General features: G+C 39.4%; 1 protein-coding gene and 1 long non-coding RNA gene across 6 annotated transcripts in view; one reads left to right on the top strand and one right to left on the bottom strand.

Annotated features, from left to right (window-relative positions):
* bcar3 (BCAR3 adaptor protein, NSP family member) overlaps positions 1-17357 on the bottom strand; it is a 120482-nt gene that overhangs the window by 69053 nt on the left and 34072 nt on the right. Inside the window, exon 1 of one of the 5 annotated variants that reach the window (XM_062999031.1) lies at positions 9230-9249. The exons of the other annotated variants lie outside the window; for them this stretch is intronic. The gene's annotated coding sequence lies outside the window, so the exon portion shown is untranslated. Of the gene's footprint in view, positions 1-9229; positions 9250-17357 lie in introns of those variants that run through there. 5 annotated transcript variants of the gene reach the window in all.
* LOC134318210 (uncharacterized) overlaps positions 1-17357 on the top strand; it is a 64053-nt gene that overhangs the window by 39218 nt on the left and 7478 nt on the right. The gene's annotated exons all lie outside the window — the stretch shown is intronic.

Below are 17357 nucleotides of genomic sequence, written 5' to 3'. Positions count from 1 at the left end.
CCACCTAAATACTCTAGCTGCTATTACAAAGGAAATGTTCGTTTCCTGAGCTCAAATTAGTATGCTTGGAAAATATGACGGAATAAAATATGAGGAAATAGCAAAAGAAAAGAAAATCCATGAATCTATTATGCTTGCTAATTAGTTAGGATTTAATATAAATTATTTTTGATTTTTCAATGAACTTTTACTAACCACTTTATTCTGGCAAAGGATTAAAGTGAGTCCGGCATCAACTTAAAGCAATGGTCGCAAGACAGGAATACACTGTGGATAGGAAACCAGTCCATTAAAATGCAACACACTACATGGAACTCCAGTGGTTTGACCAGAGCCCTGACCTCAAGCCCATTGAAGAACATTTTGGATGAATTGGAACGTTAATTCTACAGACCTGACCACAAAACACTGCACCTTCTGTAGCACCGTTAAAGCAGCAAATAGAAGGCCAACATTTTTATGCTCATGCTCATGCTCATGCTCACAGTCAAGTGTCCATGCACTTATGGCCACATAGGGTGTGTTCGAAAACCTAGTGAGCTCTCTACATAGACAGCATTTCACGTCATCCTATGTGCGCTCCCGAGAAGGAGGCTGTTCATAATCCTAGATGCCTTAATATGCTCACTAGTAGGGTATCTTAAAATTTAAAATGTATTTTGACGAGGGAGCATCCGATGTTTTTTTCAAACGTAAATAAATTATTATCATCATTTCATTGGTTTGAATGGCATGAGGCCAGCTGTGTTAGCTTAGTTAGTGAAAACTGATGGAATCGCTGTCTAAATAGCGCATTCGAATAACCTGCCCTATAAGTCAATGACTTATTAGAATCCTCTCTACTTAGACAGCTGCCTATGTGCAGTAAGACAGTAAGACAGCAAGGCAGCTCACTAGGTTTTTGAACACACCCATAGTGTGCCTCCTGCAGGTTTTTTGAAGGGTGAATGCCAAAGCTGCACTAATTTGTTACCTTGCACCCCTTGAGATATGAACTATAATTCATTTCTAAAGATTTATATTTGTGCCTGGAGTACAAATATAAAAATTCTGTCTTGTCAGATATTATCTTCCCATCTTAGATAAGAAGTTGCGAAATATGCTCCTGAAGAGTTCGTGTTCCTGTGCATGATGGCTATATTAGTCAGAGGGCGATTCTGTGTTACTCAGTCCAGTATGTTCAGTACTATAAGAAGCACCAGTGAGCAACAGGGAAAAACTTGCTCACCTCCTTACACCTTATTGCCAGGACTTGGCTCGACATGAGGGAAATGCCAGCATACTTTGATAGCAAGAAGAACAACAACTCCTTTTACAGCTCAGTGTTGCACCCATAACCGAAAAGGAAAATCAGCAGAGTGGAACTTCAGACCTCTTTAACTGCTTTAATAATTATACCAAAGTATTAGTAATTTACATGCTTAAAACATAGTCATGAAGTACGTCAGACACAGTGCTTTATATAACCACAGACTGGTATCTGAGATGGCGCTGCCTAGAGGAACCCTGCACTGTGGGTGGTACAAAGACAGCTGTTGGCTCTTAAGGAATGCAGCGGTATGAGAACCCCTATGTAGTTTAGGCCTAGACAGGCAAAACGGTTATTACTTATCTAAAGATCATGAGGATACAGCATAGACTCACCTAGCACTTATTAGGTACATCAAATTATTAGTTGATTATTTTATTATTGAATAAAGTTACACCTACCATACATATGACCTACGTGGATATACAAATACCTACTGTAACCCATATGTTACTATTTACCCCTATATGACCACCACTGACTAGATAATGTTTGGGTGGTGGACCATTCTCAGAACTGACACTCATAATGACACTAACATGGTAATGAGTTGGCAGTTATGGGGCAGTTGTAGCCTAGCAGTTAAGGTACTGGACTAGTGAGCACAAGGTTCCTGCCAGGTTGCCACCGTTGGGCCCTTGAGCAAGACCCTTAACCCTCAATTGCTTAGACTGTAAGTCACTTTGGATAAAATCGTCTGCTAAATGCCGAAAATGTAAATGATATGGGGCAGTGGTAACTTAGTGGTTAAGGTACTGGGCTTGTGATCAGAAGGTCACTGATTCAAACCTGACCTTTGCCAAACTGCCACTGTTGGGCTCCTGAGCAAGGCCCTTTACCCTTAGTTGCTTGCATTGTATAGTGTCCCAATTGTAAGTCGCTTTGGATAGAAGCGTCTGCTAAATGCTGTAAATGAGTGTTGTATTGTTAAACTCACTGGACTCTTTATTAGGAACACATACTCTAACACTTTGCGTTTGTTTGTTTATTAGGATTTTAACGTCATGTTTTACACTTTGGTTACATTCATGACAGAAACGGTAGTTACTCAATACACAAGACTTATCAGTTCACAAGTTTTAACGTCAAACACAGTCATGGACAATTTTGGATTTCAAATTCACCTCACTTGCATGTTTTTGAACTGTGGGAGGAAACTGGAGCTCCTGGAGGAAACCCACGCAGACACGGGGAGAACATGGAATCTCCACACAGAAGGGACCCGGACCTCTCTACCTGGGGATCGAACCCAGGACCTTCTTTTGGTCGGTGTAGTTAGAGACTACAGCTATTTATTTTTTCATGCACAATGTGAGTTCATCTTTCTCTAGTCTTTTCATCAGTGGACATCAGTGGATGCTATTGGCTGTTATTTGTACTTAAGTAATAAGAGGGTTAGAAGAATGTGGTGTGTGTTGACTAGAACACACACACACACTTCTTTCTTATTATCCTTTTATTCTTATGGTCAACTGCCCAAGTGGGTGAGTGGGGGTTTTATGGTGGCCCCTTTTAATTGATAAATGGAGTACAGGGGGTGACAAACTGCAACAGATGGACAACAATTAGTTATTGTATATCCACAAAGTGCATCTGGTAGGTGTAGCTTCTAAAACACCTAATGAATATAGGTACCACATAGGTGTATATAAAGATATGCTTGGTAAACATGTAAATGATAAACATGGGTCCTAAATGAATCATATTTTTAATGTGTGAGCATATCTGTAGACCTGTGCATCACATTTTAGAATCTGCAGTTCCATATAAAATCCATTATAAGCTATTTCATGTATTTTCTTTACATAAATTATAATTTACATTGATACAAATAATTGTGAAATATGTTGGTACCAAATTTATTAGGATTTTACTATGGCATGTTTTGCCTTACATGAACACAAACAGTATTTTGTCACAAATGAGGAGTGTACACATACTTTTGGCCCTATATCTCTGACCTCACAGCTACCTCACGCTTCCTCTCCACTAATGCCGATCCCACTCTGATGGAGGAGAACTAAGCGAACCCCTCCGACACGTGGGCAGCAGCCGTATGCATCTTTTCACCTGCACTAGGCGAGTGCTAATGCGGATCAGCCCTGTGTACGGAGAGACACACCCTGAGCAACACACTCCTTACCCGCCCCTGTGCAGGCACCATCGATCAGCCAGCAGAGGTAATAGTTGCATCAGTTACGAGGAGACCCTATCCAGCCAATCATTGTTCATGTGGCTGCTCAGCCCAGCCGGATGGCAGAGCTGAGCTTTTATACGATATATTCGAGATCCCAGCTCCGGTGTGCTAGCGTGTGTTTTACCGCTGTGCCACCTGAGCGGCCATAAAGAAAACTGATTTTAATGTAATTGTGATTTCATGAGAATGTCCTTTAATATTACAATATATCTTTGGAGACCTCTATGGTTTATACATTCTATCATCCTAAAGTGCATAGTCCAAGTAAACCATAACTGTATGTAGTATTAAGACAAGCTGATAATTCATTGCTCACATGAATGCTTTTGTTAAAATTACCCTTGTATTATTACCATTTATCCCTGTCAGAACTGAGGCACACTGGCTTATTAAAGAAAAGGCCTTCGTTACTTATAAAGATTAGTTGGCAGGAATTAAGACGGAGTATAAAAGGCTCATGTAGACTTTATATTAAAAACAATAACAAGTATTACTAGCTCACATTATGCATTTTATTTCCTTCATGTAGATCAGAAATGTTTATGCCGAATAAACAGCTTTACCAAAAACAAAGCCACTGACGGACAATAGCCTCAAACCAAAAGGTTAAACTCATGAAGGAGGAGAATATTCAGTGCATTTCAAAACAACAATCTAACCATTCTCATCTCTGCCCCCATGAGTACCATAGATGGGAGCTGGTGGGAATCTCGTGAATAATGCAGTTCCTCTTTAATTAATGCAAACATGCTTACTAGGAACAAAAGCCTGAGTGAGTGTGTGGGTTTAAAGAGCTCTCAGGCCAAAGTCATGCATCAAGCACGACAGCCCAAAAGAGAAACAGTTCTGAAGTTTAAATAGGATAAACCAGTGATCCAATCACTAAGAACATAAAAGTTAGACCATTTTAATCGTAATAGATATTTTTATTCTAACCAAGTTAGTATTTTTAGTACTGCCAAGGTTGTGAAGTACCAGACTGTAAATTGTCTGAATAAAAATATCAGTAGCTGTGAGCAGTTCAATATACTTGAAACTGAAAAATGAAACCTCACTGTATCAATATGGTTCAATTATGCAAATGCACACTCTCCAATTACTGTATTTTTTACAGCTAGCCACACTCATGAAATTGAAATCTATAACAATATCTGTACAGTGGACCCTTGACTTACGAATTTAATTGGTTCCGAAGGACTGTTCTTAAGTCAAAATGTTTGTTAGTTAAACCTGTTTTTCCCATAAGAAATAAGTAAATAGAATTAATCCATGCCAGACCTTCCAAACCACCCCCTTACCTAATCTTTCTAATGTCTTAAAAGGTCTTTATTGTTTGTAAATACAAATGTATTTTCCCTTAAATCTTAAATTATAGAATAGATAATACTGTAATAAACAATAATAAACAACAATACACAGTAGGACTGTACATAAACACACATCACATTTCAGTACGTGCTGTACCAAACACCATAATATATTTCCTTCTTTTTTTATAAAATGTATCTACCAGAAACAACAATAACTCTCATATTTCTCTATTATTTCCTTCTTTATTTTAATACTGTTGTATTTTGTAGGTGTAACTGCACGAAAAAGAATACTTTACTCAGCGGACTTCCTTCTTCTCTCTCACTCACTGTCCCCTCTGTCTGATACACCGTGACAGCTACTGGCAGGAGTAATTATACAACACAACAACGCTTTCTCTGCAGCTTCTTTTTGGCCATTTTAATATAGAATTTTACAAAATATAAAGAAAACACCAAAAAACACACCGTCCGCTGTCCGAATGTTTGCTTACTGTCCATATATATAGAGAGAGAGACGGTCGGAGTCAACTTGTTCATGACGTCACGTGTTTCGAGCATTTCAGTTGGTAATCTTCGTGCCCCCAATACCACCTGCTTCTAAAAACTACAAGTGCATGCATAATCGCAGATGGCCTACACTGATGAACCAAAAACCACAACTAGCCGACAGTGTGTTGGGTGGCCAGAGGATAATTAACGCTATTGCGTCTGGTACTGACCTTTTTGGACAAGCGAACCCACTCTCAGAATGCAACAGGTTTGTAACTAGTGGACTTACTGTACATTGTAATAGGGGATGTCAGAAATGCCCTATCAAATATATTCACACATTATCACTGTTATATAGTGTGTGTGTGTATGTTTAGCCCACTTCGAATCTAAACCAACAATCTTACAATTGATAGCCCAATCTCTGCTATGCAGCCACTGTTGGACCCTTGAGCAAAGCCACTAACCCTGTCTGCTCCAGGGGCAGGGATATGTGAAAAAAGAATTTCATTGTACTGTACAAGTGTGTATATATATGTGTATATATACTGTATATATGACAAATAAAGGCATCCTTCTTCTCACTAACAAAAAAGAAGCTTTTTGGGCCGCTCATGTGTGGCAGCGGTAAAATACGCTAGCACACCAGAGCTGGGATCTCGAATACATTGTATCGAATCTCAGCTCTGCAATCCGGCTGGGCTGGGCAGCCACATGAACAATGATTGGCTGTAGTTCAGGTATGGGAAAGTCGGACCAGGGTTCCTCATAACTGGAGCAATTACGACCTCTGCTGGCTGATTGATGGTGCCTGCACAGAGTCGAGGAATAATGCTCTGATGAGGGTGTGGCTCGCCGTACACAAAGCTGATCCGCATATGAACCATCATCGTGCAGGTGAAAAGATGCAGTCGGCTGTTGCACGCATTTCGGAGGGGGTGTGTGTCAGTTACAAAGCTAAGGAAAAAACATGCTTTTTAAATTCTGTAATTATGTTTTGCATCATTATAACCTCCAATTACTAAAAATATCTTGCAATGGACAAGCTACAGAGTCTTGGAGTCTCTTTACTTTAAAAAAAAAAAAAAACAGTAGACAAAACATTTAACCCTCTGAGAGTTGACTGCGCCCACTGCTCTTTAAACATATGGGCAACCATACATCAACATGCTTCCACGACACTCCCCATTCAGCTTTTCTCTCCTATAATCCAGAGCCACATGTGCTGACAGCTACAAATCACAGTTTAAAAGACCCTCTGCTTCTATTCTTATTAGTGAAGGAAATACAATCACCAAAAATATGTAGACACTTGACCACAATCTTGTTGGACAGCCAATTCCAAAACTATGTGCATTACTATACAGTTGAACACTTTAACTTGAGCTAAGCTAGACAGACATCTTAGAAAGGTGTCTACATACTTTTGGTAATTAAGTGCATGAGTTTTAACTATTGCACAGCCCTGTTAACTAAAAGGCATGAAGCCAGGAGTCATATCCGTCTTCATCAGCTCTAGCTAACATTTGCTATTGATGCTGACATGACGCACGACACGCCTGTTTGTTCATCCATTCATGAACCATAATCACACCACAAATGAATGAATGCTGGGACAGACGATTATCACAGAAACAGAGACTTCCATTTCCGCAAGTTCTGACATGCTGAAAATGACTACCACACAGTCCTATACACACAGTGCAGTTTGTTTGTGGTTTTAGCTATGTCCAAACGGTGTAACACAGAAACAATACTTTATGGACCCTGGCTTTGTTAGAGGGGGGTGTTGTGGCGGAAGAGGAGAACCCCCCATCCGGCATCACATGCTGCAATGGCACAACTTGCAGTGTTGCGTTCTGAGATGGGAGGCAGATCTATCAAAAACTTAGTAAAATTTGCAGTGGTGTTTGTTACTAGTTGTTGCAGCTCTCTCTTATTCTGTTTGTGTTGCCATGGGTTTTCTCAATGTACTCTGGTTCTCTTCTGCTTCCTAAAACTTGCTCATACAATCTTTACTGTGGTATATGGTATATGTAATGCCTTGGACATTATATGTATTCCTCTCCCGATTGATACATTTCAGCAATGAGATCATTTTGATGCTTTGTAAGTTCTTTGTGGACCACAGCTTTTGCTGTAGGATGCAACTAAGCAAATGTCAGGAAAACCCTACTAGAAAAGCTGAACTTTATATGGGGTTAATTAGTCATGTTAATTAATGGCAGGTGTCACTAACTACTATTTCACATAAGTGATTAACATGAATGTGATTGGTTAATTCTGAACACACACAGCCACATCCCCATTATACAAGACTGTGCACACTTAAATTGCACAGACTACAGGTCACATTAACCCTTTAATCGTCTATATATATACCGATAAGCCATAACATTAAAACCACCTCCTTGTTTCTACACTCACTGTCCATTTTATCAGCTCCACTTACCATATAGAAGCACTTTGGAGTTCTACAATTACTGACTGCAGTCCATCTGTTTCTGTGCATGCTTTGTTAGCCTCCCTACATGCTGTTCTTCAATGCTCAGGAGCCCCACAGGACCACCACAGAGCAGGTATTATTTGGGTGGTGGATCATTCTCAGCACTGCAGTGACAATGACATGGTTGTGGTGTGTTAGTGTGTGTTGTGCTGGTATGAGTGCATAAGACACAGCAGCTTGCTGGAGTTTTTAAACACCTCACTGTCACTGCTGGACTGAGAATAGTCCACCAACCAAATATATCCAGCCAACAGCGCCCCATGAACAGCACCCTGTGACCACTGATAAAGGTCTAGAAGATGACCAACTCAAACAGCAGCAGTGTCACTGCAGTGCTGAGAATTACCCACCACTTAAATAATACCTACTCTTTGGTGGTCCTGTGGGGGTCCTGACCATTGAAGAACAGGGTGAAAGCAGGTTAAAAAAGTATTTAGAGAAACAGATGGACTACAGTCAATAATTGTAGAACTACAAAGTGTTTCTATATGGTAAGTGGAGCTGATCAAATGGACAGTGAGTGTAAAAACAAGGAGGTGGTTTAATGTTATGGCTGATCAGTGTATGTTGCATTTCTTAGTTCTTGGGACTATACCAACATCAAACAATTACCATTTTTACTTGGGCACACTTTACCAAACAGTTGAGATTTTTTAGCTGCTAGCTTCTAGTTGAAATATAGGTTAAAAAAGCTGTTTTCTTAAAACCATTTACCAATATTTTTGAGTTTAATACGTCAACCAAGGAGTAGATATGATCCAAACAAGATTATTTAAATACAGCGTATTTTTACCCAAGTGTTTAGACTTAAAGTAAGCTCAACCAAATGATTGAGCAGTCCATTCAAGGGCTAAAGGTGAAAATACATTTAAAATGTATTCTGGTCTGATTATTACATCACAAAAATCTGGCAAACAGGTAAATTTGTGTAGATTTAATATTTACTGTATATTAAACTATTAATTTCACATGTACAGCAATATTGAGACTATTCAATAAGCCATAAATATTCAACCAAATTTGATTTTTTTACATATTTATTGCAAGAATAACATTAAAATATTCTTTTCGATTATGGAAACAGTTGACAGCTGGTGCATGATGGTCCTGGTTAATGCTTGTATGCAGATTTGTGCCATTTTCCCAATTTTCCTTTCAAATAACTTCAAATAACTTTTCAGTTTTTTCAGTTTGACATAAAAATCGGTGATTATATGAAAAAACTGTGAACATTAGAATGTTTGCATATGCCCCACTTTCTACAAGCAATTATTTAACTTGTAAGTCTCCTCAGCAGGTGTAAATAACGCTGTATAGAACTGCCAACTAATACCAGCATTTAGAAAAAAATAATTGTAGCTGAGATTGGATTATGGAAACCACCAAATGATCATATTTAAAACTCATTAGCTTACCTGTCTATGTAGATTGGTGTATCCTGATAAGCAGACAAATTATACAGTATTTGTTCTTATCCAAGCAGTGTGTGAGAGTCTCTCACAATCCTACAGAAGGCATGCTGAACTGGTGCAAAACTCCACTGACAACAAGATCAGCAAGCACAGCAAACTCAAGCAACCTTAACTTCCCAACAAGCTCTCCTGTTCACTATAAGCTCACCAGTGATTTTCTCCCTAGGAGTCTTACGATCTCTCCCTCCCTCTCTCTCACTCTGTCCCCCCCCCATGGGAGTGATTTAGGATTGTCCAGACACACCCTCTCGGCTGGGCAGAACATGAGGAGTCGACCGTCCAGCCCCTGCTCCCAGCCACTGCCTCTCAGTGTGTGCATGTCATCAGATTAGTGGGCTCAAACATTTTCTTCAGCTTTACAAGACATCGCAGTTGCTGTCATTCCTCACCCCGGTGGGAAACAAAAGTCGTACCTCTGATTAATGAACTGTTTGGTTTTTACCGTCTTAGGGGTTCAATAAGCATTTCAGCACTCCCCAGACAGCACTAATCCAAAGTAAATCCAAACTGCATATGAGACGAGAGCCTGGGATAACAATGCTAAGAAGCAGTGGGGGAGCAGACTTCTCTTGTCAGCGGAAAGGACACTTTCCCTTTGTCTTTGTCCTCAGATTTCACCCTGTTGTCTTCTAGATGATAACAAACAGTGCAACAAGCAGCTCTTCCTTTCCAAAGTGGTCTAAATAAGAGCCCACAGCCTTTTAGTGCCTTAAGACTTTAAAGAAAAGTTTGTTTTAGACTCCAATCAATGAATGTTCTACATGTCAAACTTTAGAGGTTTGCCTTCATGAGGAGGAACACAAGATTAGCAAATCATGTGAGTGTTTCAGTTCTGTGTGTGTGTGTGTGGTTTGTTTTTTTTGTTTATTAGGATTTTAAGTGAAGTGAATAACACTGATTATCTCTTCATCACGTCACCTGTTAGTGGGTGGGATATATTAGGCAGCAAGTGAACATTTTATCCTCAAAGTTGATGTGTTAGAAGCAGGAAAAATGAGCAAGCGTAAAGATTTGAGCGAGTTTGACAAGGACCAAATTGTGATGGCTAGACGACTGGGTCAGAGCATCTCCAAAACTGTAGCTCTTGTGGGATGTTCCCGGTCTGCAGTGGTCAGTATCTTACAAAAGTGGTCCAAGAAAGGAACAGTGGTAAACCGACGACAGGGTCATGGTCGGCCAAGGCTCATTGATGCACGTGGGGAGTGAAGGCTGGCCCGTGTGGTCCGATCCAACAGACGAGCTACTGTAGCTCAAACTGCTGAAGAAGTTAATGCTGGTTCTGACAGAAAGGTGTCAGAATACACAGAGCATCACAGTTTGTTGAGTATGGGGCAGCAAAAGGGGGACCAACACAATATTAGGACGGTGGACATAATGTTATGCCTAATCGGTGTACATGGCCTACAGATGGCCAAGATTGGCTAGTGTTGCTCTGATCAACAGGGAAAAGAGGAATGCCATCCCTCCAAGCCAATAATGTTCTCTAGGACTCCCAGCCATGGATGGCTACAGTATTGTTGTCTTTAAACCTGAGTCATGCTTTTTTTGTGTTATTATTTGGTCTGTTGTGGTAGTCGACCCCACTAAAACCTTGGTTAGAATGTCAGCGATTTTATCTACTCGTTAGGTGTCTAAACAGACATGATTGGCTAAGTCTGATGGTGTGGCCGAATGGATTTGCTGCCTTACACTAATGTTTCCTGGTGAAACCAGACCTGCAGCAACCCTGACCAGGTTAAAGTGGTTGATGATAATGAAATGGCTAAATAACCATGACTTTGACTCTTTTGCATGCATCGGGTTTCCCTGTTACACCAGACACCGCTGCACCCCTGGATGTGGTGTACATGGCAGCCAGTGTCAGACAGAAGTGATGACATTTGGACAGAAATGAATCGTCTTGAATTACGGTTCACAGCTGTTTTGACTCCATAGTCCCATAAATCATATTCATCAGTGTCAGACGGCGAGATGTTCATAAAAATAAGAGATTAGAATCTGATACAGATACCACAGAAGTCACAGAAGAACGTTAATCATATATATCTCATGCTGTGACTGCATGCAATTACATCTTCAAAGTATGTTTCTAATATGATAAGTGCTGTCTTATGGATAGATGAGCTAAAATGAGGAGTCACCATGGCTGCTTTCTAGTTACCAAAACCAGTTCTTTCTGACTTGATTGTGTGAGTGATGGAGCAGAGGTGCATCTCTTTTTCTTTTTGTGCTTTAATCTGATTAACTGCATTTCCTCAGGCTTCAAACCCAGAGCCAGGCCCTCTGACCAGTCCACCTGTAACCCCTCCAGCAGTGTATTTCAGTTTAAGGTAGGGCACAGGACAATTGCTGTTCTACCCCTCCCCCAGTCCTGGCTTTTTACTATCTAAGGATCATAACTGTGTTAAGGAACCTGTGCATTGTAGATGCAGTCATTGCTGTAGAACAGATAAAAGTAATACATAGCTGTAACAGCATTGTAATCTATTACCAATTTCAAGTTTTTAATTACTAATAACACATTAACAATAAGTTTTATAAATGAAGATATAAACAAAGCGCTTGAGTGGCACAGAAAAAATATTCGCTTGTGCAGTGAGATTACATTTAATTTAAAATGTGTAACACCCAAATACCATTTATAAGCATTACATGTTTTATATATCATTTTTTTGAAAATATACAAGACCTTATGCCAACAGAAATGTTGCGATGATAACACAGAGGTCATGAAAGTTCCCTGCATGAGAATATATAGAAGCATCTGATTGAATGATATAAAACATACAATGCAACAATTAGATTCAATTTTTGAGTTTTTTTCAAATTGTTGCAATTTGAGAATCATTTTAATGTCTATTTAATGCCAAGTTCACACTACACAACTTTCCAAGTCGTCAGGTCGCTGTACAGTTCACACTATACAACTAGATCTCTTATAATCGGGAGTCTGTCAAGTCGGTGTGGCTTTCACACTACACAACTGATCAGCGATAGGGGGTTTCACACTACACCATCTATCACCAAGTGGAATCGCAGGCGAGCTTCTCTGGTCTCCCAAACTACGTTTTGTCACGAAAACAAACGCGAGAAGTGACGAAAGGTTTGATGATACCACGTCCAAAAATGCATGTCAACAAGTAGCGAGTGATCAAAGTTTGTGCGCTGATGTGCAGCGTAAAATCAAAGAGGAAAAATAAATGAATCCGAGTGGATTTGGCTACGTGAACAGCATGGATTGTTCTATAGTGAGTTGGAGGATAATAAATATTTTTTGCAATGCAGAGTTGGTGTTTTGTAGAGAACGATCAGGTCAGAAATACTGTAAAACTTGTGTGTGCGCCGATGTATTCTGATATAAACTATATTATGCCCCTGTCCCACCTTTTTACAACTCCTCCCCTGCGTTTCCCCTCACAGCGTATCTTGCATTCTCATTGGCTGTTCGACATAGCACTCATTGCCAGTTGGGCAACTCATATCCAGATACTTGACATGCTAGATATACATGCTTGGCGAGTCGCTCGGATCGAGTTGTTGAGTAGTTCACACACAGCGATTGAGAGCCGAGTTTCGATCGCCGAGCGAACACAGAGTTGCTCCCGAGCCGGTACATCTAGCGCCGACCAGTCGGCGAGCGAAAATCAGGGCAAAAATCGTGTAGTGTGAACTAGACATAAACAGTATTCCTGTGTTTTGTCAAATAAATGAAATATTTTTATGGCCCTAAAGTGACAAGGAAACTGAAGTCTATGGAAGCATGTTGTTTTATAATTTCATTTTAACACTTTGCCCCAGTTACTACTTCTTTTTTCTGCTGTTCCCGTTAGGGGTCACCACAGTAGATCATTGTTTGGCTCAGTTTCACAGATCTCAAACTAAAGGTGATGTTTTGAGTTAAACATCAGGTTTAATTAAGGGCAAATATTTAAATAAATCGTCTTAACCATAGTCAGGAATCCCCTCACACAAAACCTGTACTTTAAAAGTGTAAATTATCTTCAATTGCCTAGAAGTAGACTGAGAATACTGAGAAGTTAAGTAAACAACGTTACTGATAGTAAAATGTGTTATGAAAATTACTCCTGGATTCTTCCCATCTCTAATTATCTCTGAGTCAGACTCTTAAATCTGTTCCATTAGTCACGTCTGCCACCAGCACTGTCTTCACTGTCAATCACGATAAAGTAAGAGCTAAAATGAATCTCTCCCACCATCTCTTTCTCTCACTCTTCTGTTTTTATCCCTGGAAGGACATTTACAGTTTTTGCTTTTCTCCACAGCCCTGCCCAAGGCTAAAGGAAAGAGCAGTTTATCAGTGCATGTAATGTAAACTGTACTGTTATTTTTCTCAAAGCTACATTCCACAGCAGTTAAAAATAAATGTACACTTTCAAGTGGAAATAAGCATTAAGTTCTGATTCTAATGTATCTGACTTACTATACTGTGCTACTTTTATTTTTTCTTCAGTTTGTAAAGTTGTTAGCTGAGCTTAAACATGATACTAGGGGAAATATTTATTTTTTTGACCTCAAACCCACTGAACACTTCATAATATAAATTGGAATACCAATTGTAAACCAAGCCTATCCAACAATAGTGCCTGACTTTACAAATGCCTTTTGACTAAATGGGCAGAATTCCCAACATACAACAAATGTAGTGCATATTTTAGCATTATCTTTATACTCAATAAGTTAAATACTGCTGTAATAAGTAAATACCATAGAGTAAGTTACTGGTTTATTCCACATGTTCAACATGACCAAAAATGATATGTCTTGTAGAAGGTCACTGGTTCAAGCCCCTCTACCACCAGGTTGCCAGTGGTGGGTTCTTAAACAAGGCCCTTAACCCTCAATTGCTTAAATTGTATTCAGTCAGAAAAATGCAAGTCACTTTGGATACAAGGCCGTAATGCCTCAATGCCTGTCTTGGAGATTCTATATACCAAACTTTATCATGATTTGATAGCCTAAAATATCATATTTGACAAAACAAGGTGTTTTCTCTGTAATTTTTGTCTATAAAAGTTGGATTTACCAGTACCGACAGTCAGTCAGTTTAAGGCACATAATAAAAACTGCTTTGAAAGTTAGTATTCTAAAGCAGTCTTGTTTTTAACAATACAGTTCTGTATCAAAAAGTTACTTCATTCTATTTTTGGACCTCTGTCTCACTATGCTGCAATTTGGATTATTTTCTTCATGGCTGGTGGTTTCCATCAGGAACTAATGTCAGTTCACATGACTTGCATTACTAAACATCATCTGCCTTCTCACATTACATATTGCTGCCATCAACTCTATGCCTGCCTACCAATCACTCACAGTAAGCCATTAGATCTATAATTGCTTAAATTTACTGTGTAAAGTATATCACAGCTGCGTATACTTAACCAAACTCAAGCTTACCTATACCAAACCTGGAACAGCCTTTCCTATACCAAACCAAGTCCAAGCTTTCTTACACCCAATCATTTGTGCTCAGACTTACTGAAACGTTGACAGTTTTTCTTCTCCTATATTGACATGACATGACACGATGATCCAGACACTATGATCCTGTATGACACATGCTCCTCAATAAAAACTTGGCACAAAGAGCTTATTAGCTGGAATGCTTGGTCTAGCACGTAATGGCATTCAATAGCCTGCAAATATTTTAAAGAGTAATAGCTCCCAACTGCTAGAGATATTTGCCAACCAAACAAAAGTGCTTGATGACGGTAGCTGCCGTGCTTTTGACAAAAGCAATCGCAACACAAAAGCATACTATGCTCTATTTGCAGAAACGTTTTAGTAGTTTCAAGATGACATTAAGATTTACTATCTCAAGGAGTGCATTATTTTAGGCTTTAGAGCCCTGACATGGCATCCAGTATGGCAGGAAAGATGACAGGAACATTGTAATCTGACTGTGATCTGAACTGTAGAAACACTAGTGATATTAACTGAACAAATACTTACAAGCTAAGAAATGCAGTAAGGCACTTCAATGCACAAATGTGTGCCTGTGTTTTCCAAACCAACACAATCTAAACACAAAGCTGAACATTTGAAGGTCCTGACTGGTGTCCAGTTGTGGTTGTTTTAGTGCCGTCATTATTGCAGAACTGAGCTGCCACCAGCCCAGCAAAATGAATACCTGCATCCAGATATTTAGTCCTAAAAGCTGTGTTTTTGACCTTGCAGTGCATTCATCTAAGTGCCGACAGTGTGCAAGAGCTTCCACTTAGTCTTACAAATCTGCAATCTGTACTAATAGTAGGGAAGGCAGCATGCCAGCTACCTATTTAAATATACGTTTAACACCCACTAGTGGCGTCTTGAATGCTGAATCAGTGCCATACATGCATACACAAGTAACACTGACAGCAATAAACATTTACATTGTCAAAAAAGTAACAAAAAAAAGTCTGAATTCTCAGCGTGGCTTTGTATTAAATAAATTTTGGTAAAATGAATGTAAACAATTATAGCATTTAGCAGATGATTTTATCTAAAGTGACTTGGGTGGCACAGTGGCTCAGTGGGTAGAAGTGTCATCTCACAGCAAGAAGGGTTCCAGGTGGATCGGTCTACGTCCTTTTTGTGTTTGCATGTTCTACCCTTGTTTCCTCCCACAGTCCAAAGACATGCAAGCAAGGTGAATTGGAGATACAAAATTGTGTTTGACATTGAACCCGAACTGATTAATCTTGAGTAACCAGTAACCTGTTCTGTCATGAATGTAACCAAAGTGTGTAAAACATGATGAAGTGACTGAATGAAGTACAAACAAATGGGGGGTAGGGATCTTGCTCAGAAGCCCAACAGTAGCAACTTGTGGCAGTGGTGGAGTTTGAAACAGCAACCTGCTGATCACTAGTCCACTACATTTAACCACAGTCTTTTTTGACATTAAAGACTTGATCTGATGAATCTTGTTTAATCAGTAATTACCTGTCCTGTCATGAATGTAACCAAAGTGTAAAACATGGGGTTAAAATCTTATTAAATAAATCAATGTTTCATGCATAATGTGTGTTAATCTTCTTTTAGTCTTTCATCACTAAACACTTTCTGATTACAGGACAATGCTTTTTTGGTTTGGCCACTGTTCTTCTCCCAACAACACTGCTGCACTTAATACAATACACACTATCATGTCTTTACTACCCAAGTGTCATTGCAGTGCTAATAATGGTCCAGCACTCGAACATAATCTGGTGAACAGGGGTCATTTTGATTGATCAAAGGGATTACAGGGGAAACAAATAGGCTACAGTCAGTAAGGAGGTTGAAAGTCCTGTCAGTTTTTGGATTTGAATGTATTCCACAACACTAAACATTTCTTCATCCATAAAAATCTTTCTTAGGTTTATTGTGAGTAATTTACTTATTAGGATTGTAACGTCATGTTTTACACACTTGGTTACATTCATGACAAAAACGGTAGTTACTCACTAGAGATTAATCAGTTCACAAGTTTAATGTCAAACACAGTCATGGACAATTGTGTATCTCCAATTCACCTCACTTTCATGTCTTTGGACTGTGGGGGGGAAATCGGAGCTCCCAGAGGAAGCCCACGCAGACACTGGGAGAACATGCAAACTTCACACAGAAAGGACCCGGACCACCCCACCTGCGGATCGAATCCAGGACCGTCTTGCTGTGAGGCGACAGTGCTACCCACTGAGCCACCGTGCCGCCCTATTGTGAGTTTTCCAAAAATTTTACTAAAAAGGTCAAATATACATACAGAACACATTGTATTTGGTTGTGTGATGCTTAGGTCTTATCACCTCAGTCAGTTTATGACTTTCTTATTTTTATAATTTTATTTTTATATTTTATTTTATAATATTTTATCCACTGCTTACAATGAACCAGTGTTGCTGGGTTTGAATGCCCCACCTTTTCTACCCCAAACAGGTTTGATTTACAACAAATTTAGGTTGAACATTAAGACTGCATGACAGCACTTAAGCCCACACTGATTTAGAGCTTACTTGAAAATAATTTATGGCAGAACTGTTTTGTGTTGGTGGTTCTTTTATATACATTATAGAAATATATTAATAGG

Source organism: Trichomycterus rosablanca, chromosome 7 (genome assembly GCF_030014385.1).
Source record: "Trichomycterus rosablanca isolate fTriRos1 chromosome 7, fTriRos1.hap1, whole genome shotgun sequence".
Lineage (NCBI taxonomy): Eukaryota > Metazoa > Chordata > Actinopteri > Siluriformes > Trichomycteridae > Trichomycterus > Trichomycterus rosablanca.
Note: the sequence above shows the minus strand (reverse complement) of the source record. Positions and strands in the feature narration are given on the sequence as shown.